Raw genomic sequence first — 13,140 nt, 5'->3', positions numbered from 1 at the left:
TGATAGTATTCTCAGAGAAAACCTCTGATTCTGCCTCTCTTCTTACATATTTCACAGACACATTACATCTTTTATGCAAAGAAAGTTTTCTGTCATTCAGGTTTTTTTTAATCAGTATTTTCAAGGCTTTCCTTGTACAATCTGTGTTTAGCATTGTTATTTTATAAGCAGTATTTTCAGTGGATATCTCTATTTGGCATTATGTTACAAAAACAAATTATTGATTTGATAATATATTTTTTATATATATCATTATTCTTACAGTAATGGGTTATATCTGCAAATGTAGGGTAAATTTATTTAAATAGATTAGATGCTGATGCTACTTTAATGATGTTTATTTGACTTGTATATCCTTCATCTATCAGACCATAAACCAGATGAAAATTAACTGCATTGCTAGTTGAAATAAATGTCTGTGAAAATATGCCAGTAAAGAAACAAAGGACAATTAATAACTTTAGAATTACTATTCTTCTTTTGAAAACAACCACAATGTGAAAAAGCCTGTCATGTCATCACTTTTTAATATGCAGAATATCCTACTATAAGAATTTCAATGTCAGACAATTTTTCAAACATTACAATTTCTTTATAGCAATGAGAGAAAATGTCCTCATGGAGTTTGTAAGCAGCTTCACAGATATATTTAATAAGGTTATTTCATTTTAATATTTCAAATATTGTCAAAATATCTCTTCTCTAATATGCCATTTATTATTATTGGAACATTTAGCACAGATGCCATATTATTTGTTCCAACTTATTCTTGACCGTACAGCACCTGCAGACCAACAAAAAAAAAAATGAAATTAATTCTTAGCCAGTTAGCACAAAGTTATCTCATTTTTCTAGTAATTGAATTTAATTTTATCTCACGTCCATGGTCTGATTCTCCAGATTTTCTTGCAGTGCTACAGAAATGTTAAGCAACTAGATATTCAGTAATACTTTCAAATACACAGCCTTAGACATAACAGTATCTACACATGGAACATTTTATAATCATAGAAGTAGCATACCTGAAGGTAATGGAGAGAGTTCTTTGATCTCTCCTCCTCTTTCTGGGTGAAAGGTAAGATTAAATTCTCCAAAAGTTCCAGTTTAGATCCAGGAGAAAAAAAAAATAAAAAATGAATGCCGTTGCGTTACATAGCTGAAAAAAGGAAGATCTATTTTATCTTTCATTCAAACTTTACGAGCTTTAAACAATTACTATTTGAAAAGAAATGTTTTGCAGGGCAGTTTCAAAAAACTAAAATAATATTTCTTTTAAAATAGATCACTTCTTACATATGTGCTAACAACTCCATTTACATAGTGGCTGCACTCTGAATCAAGACCAATACCAGTATATGTACCCATTGTGGGGAGTTTAGCATAAGATAACTGCGCGTAACTTTTTTTGTGTGTGTTAAACCCAGTTATTACATATATAAAGCACCAGTAGCTCTTAGGAAATGGAGAACTTCTTTTTGTCATAGGAATAAACTAAAAGCATCAGTATCAAGGAAAGAAGGATAACTGTTTTTCCAGGCATAAAAAGAAAACTTCGGTCTGAATAACCACGGGAAATAAGATCTTCTTGTCACTTAAACCCAACAATGAAGCAGCTGTGGATGAGAACTACTTTAAATAACACTTTGTCTTTATGAATAGGAAAGAGAATTCTGCATAGTACATATAAATTCAAGCTGAGACAATCAGTTGCAAATTGCAAGAACTGGTTAATAAAAATAATAGTACATTTTGATTATTTTTTTTTTTCTTAGTGAGATTAAGGAAAAAAGTAAAGAAAGAAAGAAATCAAAGTGAAAAGAGGTATAACTTCCTCCTCCCCCCCCCTTTTTTCTTTTTTTTTGTAATTTAATGTCTTTCAAATTGTGATTATTTTATGATACTGAGATGTTCAGTTACTCAAATTCAATTCTTGAATTGAGATCAATGGAAAAACAAATTATTCAGCATGACAGCCTCACCCAAAGACTGTTCAGAACTCTACAACATACTTAAGAGAATAAAATTAATCAACTGATCTACTTTAGCATCCTTAATCATACTGCATTTCCACATCAATTTCATCCATGATGGAAAGAAAAAAAAAAAAAAAAAAGGTAGTAAAGGTATATTTTATGTTATGGTAGTGATAAAAAGTGTCTTACCTTTCTTTAGTTTACTCCATAATTCTCTAACAGTGAATACTAGGTTATACACAAAGCAGCTAAGCCACTGAGGTAAATGTAATACAACAACATGTCAATGTAACAGTTGTAAAATTCTTGCATTTAACATATGAAAATTATTTATTTATTTATTTGTTACTGAACATGTGTATACTTTTTATTAGTTTTGGCCTTGTTTGAATTATAGTTTCAGATTCATAATCAATACTATGAGCCTGTCTGGAAGGCAAATCCAATTACTGTCCTCATAACTTTTTTGAAGAATAAAAGTATCTCACACATATAGTTTTCTTACTTTCATTAATCTGAAATCAATAACTTATTTTGATCTGAAGTCAAGATAAAGACGTATTCACTAAGAGCAATATGGGTGGCCAATCATGTGGAACACACTTTGTGGTGATTCCCTAAGAAAACAGCAGGGAGGGACTGGAAAATCTCCCAGTCAGTGGGAGACTTTCCAGTCCCTCCCAAAAAGCCAGTAAGTGCGTGTGTTGAAATAAATCCTTTATCATGTTGGTATTTATGAATGCACACCACATCTGGGACCCTCATGTTGGGTTCCTGATGCCTGTGGGGATAGCTACCCCCTTGGTTTCTGCCTTAGCAGCCTTTGCTTGCCTAAGGAAGGCCACCGAATCAGCAAGCTGTCCTCCAAATCTCCTTTGCTGTGTTCTGGCTGTCCCATGTTGACTGAACATGGATCAGTGGCATGCCACACTGCCCAGCAGATGACTCAGTACAAGCATAGGCCCTTAGGACCTTGGTCAGGCCCTGCCTTGTTCTCCTCATTGGCCATGTCCCAGTCCTGTGGCTGCCCTCACCCTGGCCTCAGTATGATGCCTGGTGGCATTCACCTGCTGCTCTCTGGAGCAGTGGTCCAAGGTTTTGTTCAACAGAACTGATGTTGGAAAATAAAAGGTTTATTTAATGAAAGGCTTTTCTCTTCTGCTGAGCATTCATTTTCCCTCTGCTAAAAATTAGACATGCTCTGCTAATGTGCTGCACATTATTATGTTCAGACTAATTAGGAAGAAATCCATTCTTTCTTTCTATCAAGCTTTCCTATTGTCAGTGTATCCATTTTATACTCAAATCACTTTTCAACCATTTCAGTGGGAAAAGCAAAACTTACATTTTACCAAAAAGGCCCCTTTACTTCAATGGAAAACTGAGCTCTTGCCATTAGAAGACATGGCGAGTGGACTGCTGTCAAATAGCATCACACTGTTTCCAAATACAAGGAAATTCTCCAGGTTCTTGGACTAAAATAACTAAAAATTATAACTACAACAACAGATTTACTGTAAGTAGCCTTTTTTGTATCTAGATTTTTATTGTAACTGCTAGATCAAAAACAATAATTGACCTCTAAAAACCCTCAAGTGATATAGAATAGTGGCATCCTAAATTTGCTGGCTTCAGAGGAGGACTTCAAGCTACTTGTTGCATTTTCATACAAAAGATCAGCCAGATATTAGTTGCCAACTTTTTTGTCAGTCTGAAATGAGCACTCAAAAATTTTATATTCTGTTAATGACAACCAACATAGTAGTTTTGGGTCTTTATCAAAGTGAGTCTAGATTAAATGGTCCCATAGAAACAAGACTACTTGGTTAATAAACAGTGAAACACTATGCTTGTCTAAAATTCCTGTTTCTCTGTATCCTTCAGTCTTGTCAGAAGACATAGTCTTTCTCAAATAAACATGATGGGACTAGGCAAAGAGGTCTCTCCATCAGTGAGATCAACAAAAACAAATTTTAACAAAATAGTTTAATGATCACAGTTTAAGAATTTGAATTTATCAGATTTTCATTATTACTGGCTCGAAGCACAGAAACTGTTCATTTCTTGTTTGCTAACTCCAAAAAGCTGCTAATAAAAATGTTGCCTTAGGACATATCATAGCTAGCTCAAGCTGGGATGCAACACAGTCAATTTAATACAGTATTGAAGTTGAGCTTGTAGCTGGCTTGGAATACAAGAAGATAAACCTTATTCTTGATTAGGACACAGTCATATCTATATGAAGTGCCATGTAAGTTTGTCTCCCTAGACTATAAGCTATAGACATATTCTTCCTGAGGTATATCATCCATCCTCTTACATCTTTTTTCAAGGTTCTAATTCTCCCTAAGCTCTCTAATCTTCCTCCCTGCTAGTCTGTAAATTCCTTCAAGTAAATAGTACAAATGGTAAGTTATTTCTCTCTTATCAGAACACAGAGTTGATTTTATCCACACTTTCTCATCTATTCTTGCTTCAGGCTGTTATCCCCATGACCTTACTACCAACTGCAACCTTTGAAACTTGTGGCTGATTACACAAGTCCGCAAAGAGGCAGGAGTAAGCTAATAACAAAGAGGAACATATTCAGAAAGATTATACAAATAAACCAGAACGTAGAAGCCAAAATTATGTAGCCAAGTATTTCACAGGGCATAAATCTGTTACCACACAATAAAAGTTAAGGTTGAGTGCCCTTTAAAAAATGTATTCAGAATAAATCTGTAAGAAGGAAAACAGTAAATGAATCCTTAATGTGTCATTACAAATAAAGACTCTAAAACTTCCAGAAATATACAGTGTTACCAGCAACATTCAACATCACCAACTTAAGACATTTAGAACTTTATAAGGCCTCCCATTCCCTCCATCTACTTGCACAAATCTTCTATAGAAAAGCAAAATACACTGTCATTCTGGTACATGGTAACTGTCGGTAATGCAAAGCATATTCAGATGTATATACACATAAATCCTAGAAATAGCTTTTTCCCCTAGCATGCCCAAGTGCTTATGCATACAGAATTAGAGATGCTGATCATTTTTCAAAATACAGTCTTTAAAAGTGATGAAAAATGGTAAAGAATAATTCAAAAAAGAAAATTTAAAGTTGTACACTCTGTTCATGGTTTCATTTACTAGCATGTATGGTGCTATCTATAAGGGCTGCTCTGAAAATGATGCCTCCAATTTTGTTGTGTTGGCCCACAACAGATGCTAGTGGTATGGCAGTAGAGGTTGAACATTCCTACCAATATTTCATTACATTTTGTTGCCATACTGCAGAAGGGCAGTCTGACAAAGGAGTGTCTGATGTGGAAGTGAATTATCGAGCACAGGCATATAACTGAATTCCTCTAAGCAGAAAAAATAACACCCATTGACATTCATCAATGCTTGTTGAACATTTACATAGACCAAACAGTGGTTGTGAGCACAGAGAGGCAGTGGGTGGTGTGTTTCATCAGTGTGGCAACAGCAACATGAAAAACAAGCCACATCCCTGATGGCCAAGCAAAATTTTACAAGCATGGCATGCAGGACCTTGCTCATCACTGGCAACATGTGGAGTTAATGGTGGTGACTATATGAGGAAGAATAGTGCTTTGTAGCTGAAAATTTGCTCTGTCAAACAGTGTTATTGTGCCCTCTGTATCTGTTGTAATTCCCATGGAAATAAATAGGAGGCATTACTTTTGAAGCAACACACAGACATTAACACAATCTGGTCTTAATAACTATATATTTTAGATACATTTTTAGCATACCTTTTTTAATGAGTTCATACATGCAGACACTTCTGCAACTCGAATATGCAAGCACTGAATTCTCTATGTTCATATTAAAATGTGCCCTTCCATATTACAGAACCATGATTTGAATAACAACTTTCAATTTCAAGATGTTCTACATATATAGATGACCTATTCTTTCTCATAATTCAATTTCATGTAGTGATATTTAATTCAAACTGAGTATTTTAAGAATAGCTTTTTAGATAGATAATTGTTAGTAATTGAATAGCAACCATTCGGTCTAAAAATGAGAATTTAAAGTTGATTATTTGTTACCAGCAGCATATGCATAGATAATTCACTCCTATCTATAATTAACTCCTTGAACAACTCTTATGCATACCATGAGAACCGTATGCCCCACTATTATATAGATTTTAATACAATCAGCTATGAACTTTCTAGAAATCAGATCCTCCTTCCTTTTCTTTTCACATGACATAATTTCTGCAAGGGAAAAACTATTGTTCAGGTCAATATTTGCTGAGTAGCATTTCTGTCTTGCTAAGTTCTCATTATGAAGCCAAGCTGCTTACCAAATTTTGTTGTTGTAAAAACACATTTTATGAGTAATGCTAATCCCTATGTAAAATAGCAGGTGAATATGAACATCTAAGAAGTTCAGTATCTTTCAATGAGATTAGGTCCAATGACTTTATGGACATCAAAGGAGATTATAACATCCCCTGAAGTAAGACAATTTGAAGTCCACTGTGTAAATAGAGAATGCAAGACTACAAGACAGGGACTACATGTGCTCATGTCAGAAGCCAATCATAGCAAACAAGCCAGAGCTTGTAAGCTTGAAATTTGCTTTTAACTTTTGATAAAATAAAATCAGAAACATCTTATGGACATACTATGAGATTCTTTTGAAGAAATTTAAGTACACATTAATCATAGTGGGATGGGAGAACACAACTTCCTTACTATGTGTATTTTTTCAGTTTAATGCAAAATATATGTAGAATTACAGTACACACCTTTTACTTCAAGTTCTTTTTTCTCATAGTATCTAGTGTTTAATGCAGAAAATTATTTTGAACAATAATAGATTCAACTATGTTTCCTTTAAAATGCTACTTTGTGTCTGCCTTTGTCTTTTTATTACTATTTTATTCTTGCTAAGAACTTTCTAGTTGATGTACCTCTAAAATGATATACGTAATATATAAGGCGGATCTGATTTCTAGAGATTGTGATATAGAGATTCATAACTGATTGTGTCAAATGTTCACCATATATGTCATATTTGAAATAAATTATTAGTATGGGGACTGGAATCTATTGTGGTTTCCAATTACTGATGCTAAAAACATGCATTTAATTCCAAAAAGTTAAAAAGTTTTGCTATTCCTTCTAGAAATCTGTATTGTGTCAAGAGTTGATTTGGTACACGAAAACTCTAAGTTACTAATGATAGAAGAGAATGGAGGGATGATGTTCAAACTGTGAATAGACACATATCTCACCAACTAACAGCAACTGTACTAATAATACATCACTAAGGTTTGACCTTTGATAAGAAACAAGATGTTTGATATTGCAGATAATTGTAGCTACTAAGATAATGAGGTATGTGCTTTTCTGTATTGGGTGGGTAGAGTTTTCATTCTTCCTATTAATTCCTAACATCATAATCCTTTCACCAGACTCTTCCAATATTGTATCTTTCATACTCTTCTATTGAGAAATTAGTGGGAAGCTTGTTAAGATTATGATAGAACTCAAAGTCAGAAAATTGCTGTCAAAATAGAGATAAAGATACAGCATTGATGAGGAATGCCCATTCATTACAGTGGGGAGCTGGAGCACTTGCTCAATGAGGAGAGGTTGATGATAGCTAGATTTTCTTTGGAGGAAACTAAACTCTATGTCAGACACACAACAAATGCAATTTAGCAAGTACAGGGTTCATAAGGGTCCAAATCAAACATTAGTTTTTCAAAGGACTTCAAACTGCACATGTGATAAGGACATCTGAATCAAGAAGCTAGACTAAATCAATTCCAAATAAGCCCCCAGAGCAGTACACACAATAGTGGCAGTAATCTCAACCACCAGCTATTTTGATCTTCTGATCTATTTCTTCCATGTATGACTTGCTGATGCAGACACAGCCAGAAAAGTTAAACTGGCACTTGTATGGTCTAAAATTATTGCATTGACTGATGGAGAAAGAAATACTAGTTATTTAAGTGAAGGTCACAGCAAACATCTAAATAATTCACCTAAGCTTAAAACTTAAGTTATACAGAATTTGGGGTATACAATATGCTGTAAGGTATGAAAGTTAATTAAAGTTCCTTAAATTTCCAAAACTGCGTCATCATCTAATGAAAGTTTTGCTTTGATTTTATGCCTTTTCTCTTTTGCATACTCTGAAAGTCCTGTAATATTACTAATGCTGAAAGTAAAACAAAGTAACAGTTCTCAGTCCTAATTACTGGATAAAAATATGCAGAGCAACAAAGCAGCAATTATGAATTCAATGCTACTCTGATTACTGGCATAATAATCATTCATCTGGAGTTCTATGATACAAAGAAGTGCTTAATCCAGATTGTGGCCCAATAGTTTGTCCTTACTTTTATTAATTTCATGTTCATGGAGAATATTTCAAATTAATACCAAAGCATATAAGCATAGTGTAACATATAACCTCATTATGGCATTCTAAATGCTGATGCAGAATGCTATAGAAGGGCTCTCCAACTTGCTTCTCATGAATGATAAGGTGTCCTTGTAAAATTATCAAACACAAAGATGACTATGTCAGCAGGTAAAATATGGAGGTAATCAATATCCAGTCACTTTACATAGCACCTAGACATATGACATATGCTTCTCTAACCTTATCCTGTCCACACACTAGTAAAAATACTAATAGTGGCTCAGGGGTGGTTTCTGTGAAAAGGATTGGTGGCATATTACCCATGAAGACAAATTAGAAAAGTAAGCTTGTTCCCAGTTCTAGTGTCAACTGGATTTTGGTGATGTCTTGAATGAGTAAACATGATGAACCAGTTTAGTGAGCTTAATTTTTTCTGGTAGCTGAGATGGAGTTTGCAACAGAAAATGAACAGACCCTCACGTCCATTCAATGCCTCAAGCTAATTCTGTGCACAACCCATGAATAATGAAGCCTTTTATGTTAGTAGTCACAACAGTGGCTTTCATGGAAGTATTTTTTTCTATTTACCTCAAAGTTAATAAGAGACAGACAAAAAACTCAGAAAAAAATAGCAATCTTACAGTTTCCAAAAAGTTGTGAAATCTGCACTCAGAGCATCTTTTCTAACTCTAAAAGGCATAAAAATCCTCCAAATAATTCTTATAATACTATTTTTAAATGCACAGGTTATTTTTTTTTCCCCACACTCAAGGTGGATTAGAATTGCATATAAACAGCACAAGTTAACTCTGTTTCAGCATAAAGTTTAAACTTTTTAGTGAAATGTTAAGCATCTGCATAATCTTGTCTACAGCTGAGCCAATGAATGACTTTGCGTGCTTAAAGTAAATATGCTGATAGAGTCTTGTTGATTCAGTACTTAAGTGTTTTCTTAAGGATTCCATACGTTTTTGGCAGAAGAGTAAGAGATAATATCTCATTTCTTGATGTCAACTCAGAACAGGAAAGATGAGGTGCAACCTTGAATACACATTCTATTCATATATATAGTCATATTCATCAGTATATCACTATCAACTGTATGGACTTTTCATAAACATAATGAGATGTCTTTACAGATCTATTCAAAGATATATTTTTTCCTCTGTTCCAGTGTTTTAAAATTGCTTTTGATTTCTTTCATTTCTCCCTTTCCTTATACTGACTCTATCCATAATGTTGATGGTATAAATCAGGATGGTGGTGTTGATCAGTGTTGTGGGGTACTTTTAGTTAAAAAAGAGACAAATTAATGTGACTCATCCCCACTTACAGCAAGTAAATTAGCTTCAGTTTGTTAAAAAATAAGATTAGTATGCAAAACTCTTCTGAGTACTTTAAAATCCATGGGTCACTGCTTTATCCTCCATGCATCTTTCCAAGACAGTCTGTATAACTAAAAGGAAATCCTACAGGCTCGCTAAGGCACGGTTACGTGGCAAACATAGTATGCCATCACTGAGAATAGGGTGAACTTCACAGTTGTAAAGATAATACTTGAAATTTTTGTTTTATTTATAATCATATCTAAAAATATTTTAATCTAAACTATCTTTTTTTCTGTTTTTGTTGTTTGTTTTTTTTCCCCAAGCTTTTAAGCACTGTTCGCACAACCATGATGTTTTTGTAAAGACTGGCTGTGATTACTTTCTTTAAGCTATTCTTCAAATACATGCACTGAATATAAGATTGTAGACAGCTCTGAGATGAACAGTGACAATCATGCATAAAAAGACTTCTGAATTGTAGTATAATATAAACTCAGAGATAGCAGTGAATATATACTGGCTAAGAAATTGGTAGATAATCATATTCTATACTCCTATGGTACTCTACATTTTAAGATTAAATAAGCGTAAAATCCCCCCAAATTCAAACTGGAGCCTTACAGAACCAAAACTCATTCACTCAGTACATGGGAGGGAAAAAAAACACAACTTGTATAAAGTATAATAAATCTACTGTTTCATCTAGTTGTAAAATTAATAAGTCAATGACCCAATATGCTCTTATTCACTTTTTTTCTTTTTTAATATAATGGGTTTTTTAGAATTGGATATTGGAATAATTATCCCCAGCCACCCTCTCACCACAAGCAGTTCAGTGATGCTGTTGATGCAAGAGTATTGTCTACAGTTTATCACATAAATTGTTAATATGTCCTGTTCAGATAATATTTGATGTTCATAACACTGCAATATCTCTTTCCTTTCACTCCTTCGTTTAGTAGTTTAATATAAAAGCAACATTTTTTTTTTCCAAAACAATCTTATTATTAGATTATATTAACATCTGCAGTTCTATACAAGCTAAGGAAAATGAACTAAGTCACCTAAGCCTGGTTCTTCACCAAGCTTCCTTCTTCTAATTACAAGGATTCAAGGCTGCTTGATCATTGCTTGATTTGGTGGCCATAAGGCACTGCAGTAAAAGGCCACTTCCCAAGCAGCCATCTGACTGAAGTTTAGAACTTCCCAAGACATTCAGCTATGAAACAAATACATTCTCTCTTATTTTTGCATACATTAAGTTCCCAGAGAGACTTACCTAATATATAAAATATGTGATTATAACAAAAAAAAAACTTCACAAACAAGCATCACTGTCTATACAGACTGACTACTAAGGAGTTTGTTTCCTTTCTTTCTAGATCACCTCTTGGGAGCAGAATTCCCTTCTGAAGCAGTCCTCAAAGCGTTTACTTCTTTCTTTTCTTTTGTTGTACTGAAATAGGTGTATTACATTTTTCACATAAGTTAGCCACAACATTCCCTATCTACTGAAAACAAAGGAAGCATTTATATTGATGATTCAGAACAGAACAAAATCTTTTATGCAGCATTACAGATTTTTTTTTCATGTGATAATTTGTTTTTACATAAGCTCAATATTTTGAATTCAGATGAGGAATCACTTTGCTATTTATTGAATAGTTTCCTGTCTCTTGAAGAACAAAAGCCTTCCCCTGTTTGCATGACTTAATACCAAAAAATTCAACTGCTTATAAGGACAATATAATCCTCAGAGGCAATGATGAAAACAACTACATTTTGTCCTGAAGACAGCAGTATACTCTTAAAATAATAAGTATTCCTTAGTATTGTTTTTACTCTCTGTATAAAATCAGTAATTATTTCACCATGTGGAAATCAGTTTAGAATTTACTAATTTCAGTACATTTAAATTAGTTCTGGAATCTTACCTAAAAAAAAAAAAAAAAAAAAAAAAAAAGATAAAATGGAATCTTTGTGCCTTATATTGGAAAGCACTGGCTTATCACAATTTACATGTAAATCAGTGGCAATTAAGACTGTCCAATTCACAACTACTTGGTTGTGAATTGAGCTCAAAGCACATCAGTAAGATCAGCATTGTTGTATTCCAAATTGCACAGGGACACAAATTTTTCCATTAAAAAAAAAAAAAAAAAAAAAAGCTTTCAGAATAGAAGGAAAATGGAAAATGGAAAAAAGAAATAACTGTTAAAATTTTAAGTGTTTGTTCAAATCCAGTTCCAGATAATTTCAAAATAACTATTTCCTGTTAAAAAAAAGAAAAAAAAAAGGATATTAAACCCCTTAAATTTTACTGTTATTAGGCCCACTGTGAAATTTGTAAGTGGAATCAGAAAGAACACTGAACAATCATTAGACTGCTGTTTGGGGAACTAGAATATATACCAGTTTTTCTAAATGAAAACTAATTCTTTACCAGAGTCCATCATTTACTCAAAAGCTCACATTCAGTCAAAATCTTTGCCTTGAGACCTTAGTTTACTTACATAATTTTTGCTTCAGAAAAGGTTCTAAAAGTTGTAGGAATGCTTCACTGTGCTATATATGCTCTGATTTTTTAAATGACTGTCCTTCCAATGATGGAGAAGGGGTCTGAAAGTACTAAGATCAGTGGTAGACAATATTAATTCAACCTGTTTGTGCTCTTTTGTAAAGCCATTCTTCTGTGTGGAATTATGAAGAAGCAGTTAGTACCCCAGGTAAAAACAAAAAGAGATATCTAATTCAACACAAACCTGTTAGGAAAAAAAATCTAGATCCTAGACCAGTTCAGAATTCAATTGTGTGCCTAAGAGTAAAAAGCAAGGGGAGCAATTTTAGAATTAGAATTTGTAACAACGACTTTACTGGAACGAAGTTCAAACCACTGGATCAGATCCATCCCCCTAAACTTTACTTGTTTTCCAACAGAGTAAAACCAGGAAACAACAACAAACATATATATACACACATATAAGAGAGAGACAAAAGCAGGAAGGATAAATATTTTTTGCACTGTATCCTCAGTGATGAGGATGAAAGAAAGATTCTAGGTGAGACAACTACCTAAGACATACATGAGCATATATCCATACCCATAAATCTCTTTAATACCTCCAGGGGTGAGGACGGACTCCACCACTTCACAGCACAGTCTGTTCCAGTGCTTGACCACTCTCTCTGGGAAGAAATTCTAAAAGTTTGTTACTTCACATCCTATCACCCATCACCTCCTTTCCTGAAGTTGTAGAGAGATAAGATCTGTTCTCAGCTTTATTTTCCCCAGACTAACAACCCCAGTTCCCTCAGCTGCTCCTCATGATCCTTGTTTTATAATCTCTTCAACAGCTTCATTTCATTTATTTGTATATGCTTGAACAACTCAACAGCCAGTTCAACACCCAGAATAATATACACCCACTCAA

At 33.8% G+C, this 13,140-nt stretch overlaps 1 long non-coding RNA gene across 1 annotated transcript; it reads right to left on the bottom strand.

The window, feature by feature from the left end:
• Window positions 1-653: 653 nt before the first annotated feature.
• Window positions 654-12,939, bottom strand: LOC149918522 (uncharacterized). The gene is made up of 3 exons (XR_016465541.1): window positions 12,830-12,939; window positions 1,023-1,156; window positions 654-784 (listed from the first exon to the last, which is right to left on the bottom strand). It is a non-coding gene; the product is annotated as an uncharacterized LOC149918522 (long non-coding RNA).
• Between the last annotated feature and the right edge of the window lie 201 nt (window positions 12,940-13,140).

The sequence above is a fragment of the Phasianus colchicus genome, chromosome 3 (genome assembly GCF_987193195.1).
Source record: "Phasianus colchicus chromosome 3, bPhaCol1.hap1.1, whole genome shotgun sequence".
Classification (NCBI taxonomy): Eukaryota; Metazoa; Chordata; class Aves; order Galliformes; family Phasianidae; genus Phasianus; species Phasianus colchicus.
The sequence above is the reverse complement of the archived record's forward strand: the minus strand, read 5'-3'. Positions and strand labels throughout refer to the sequence as shown.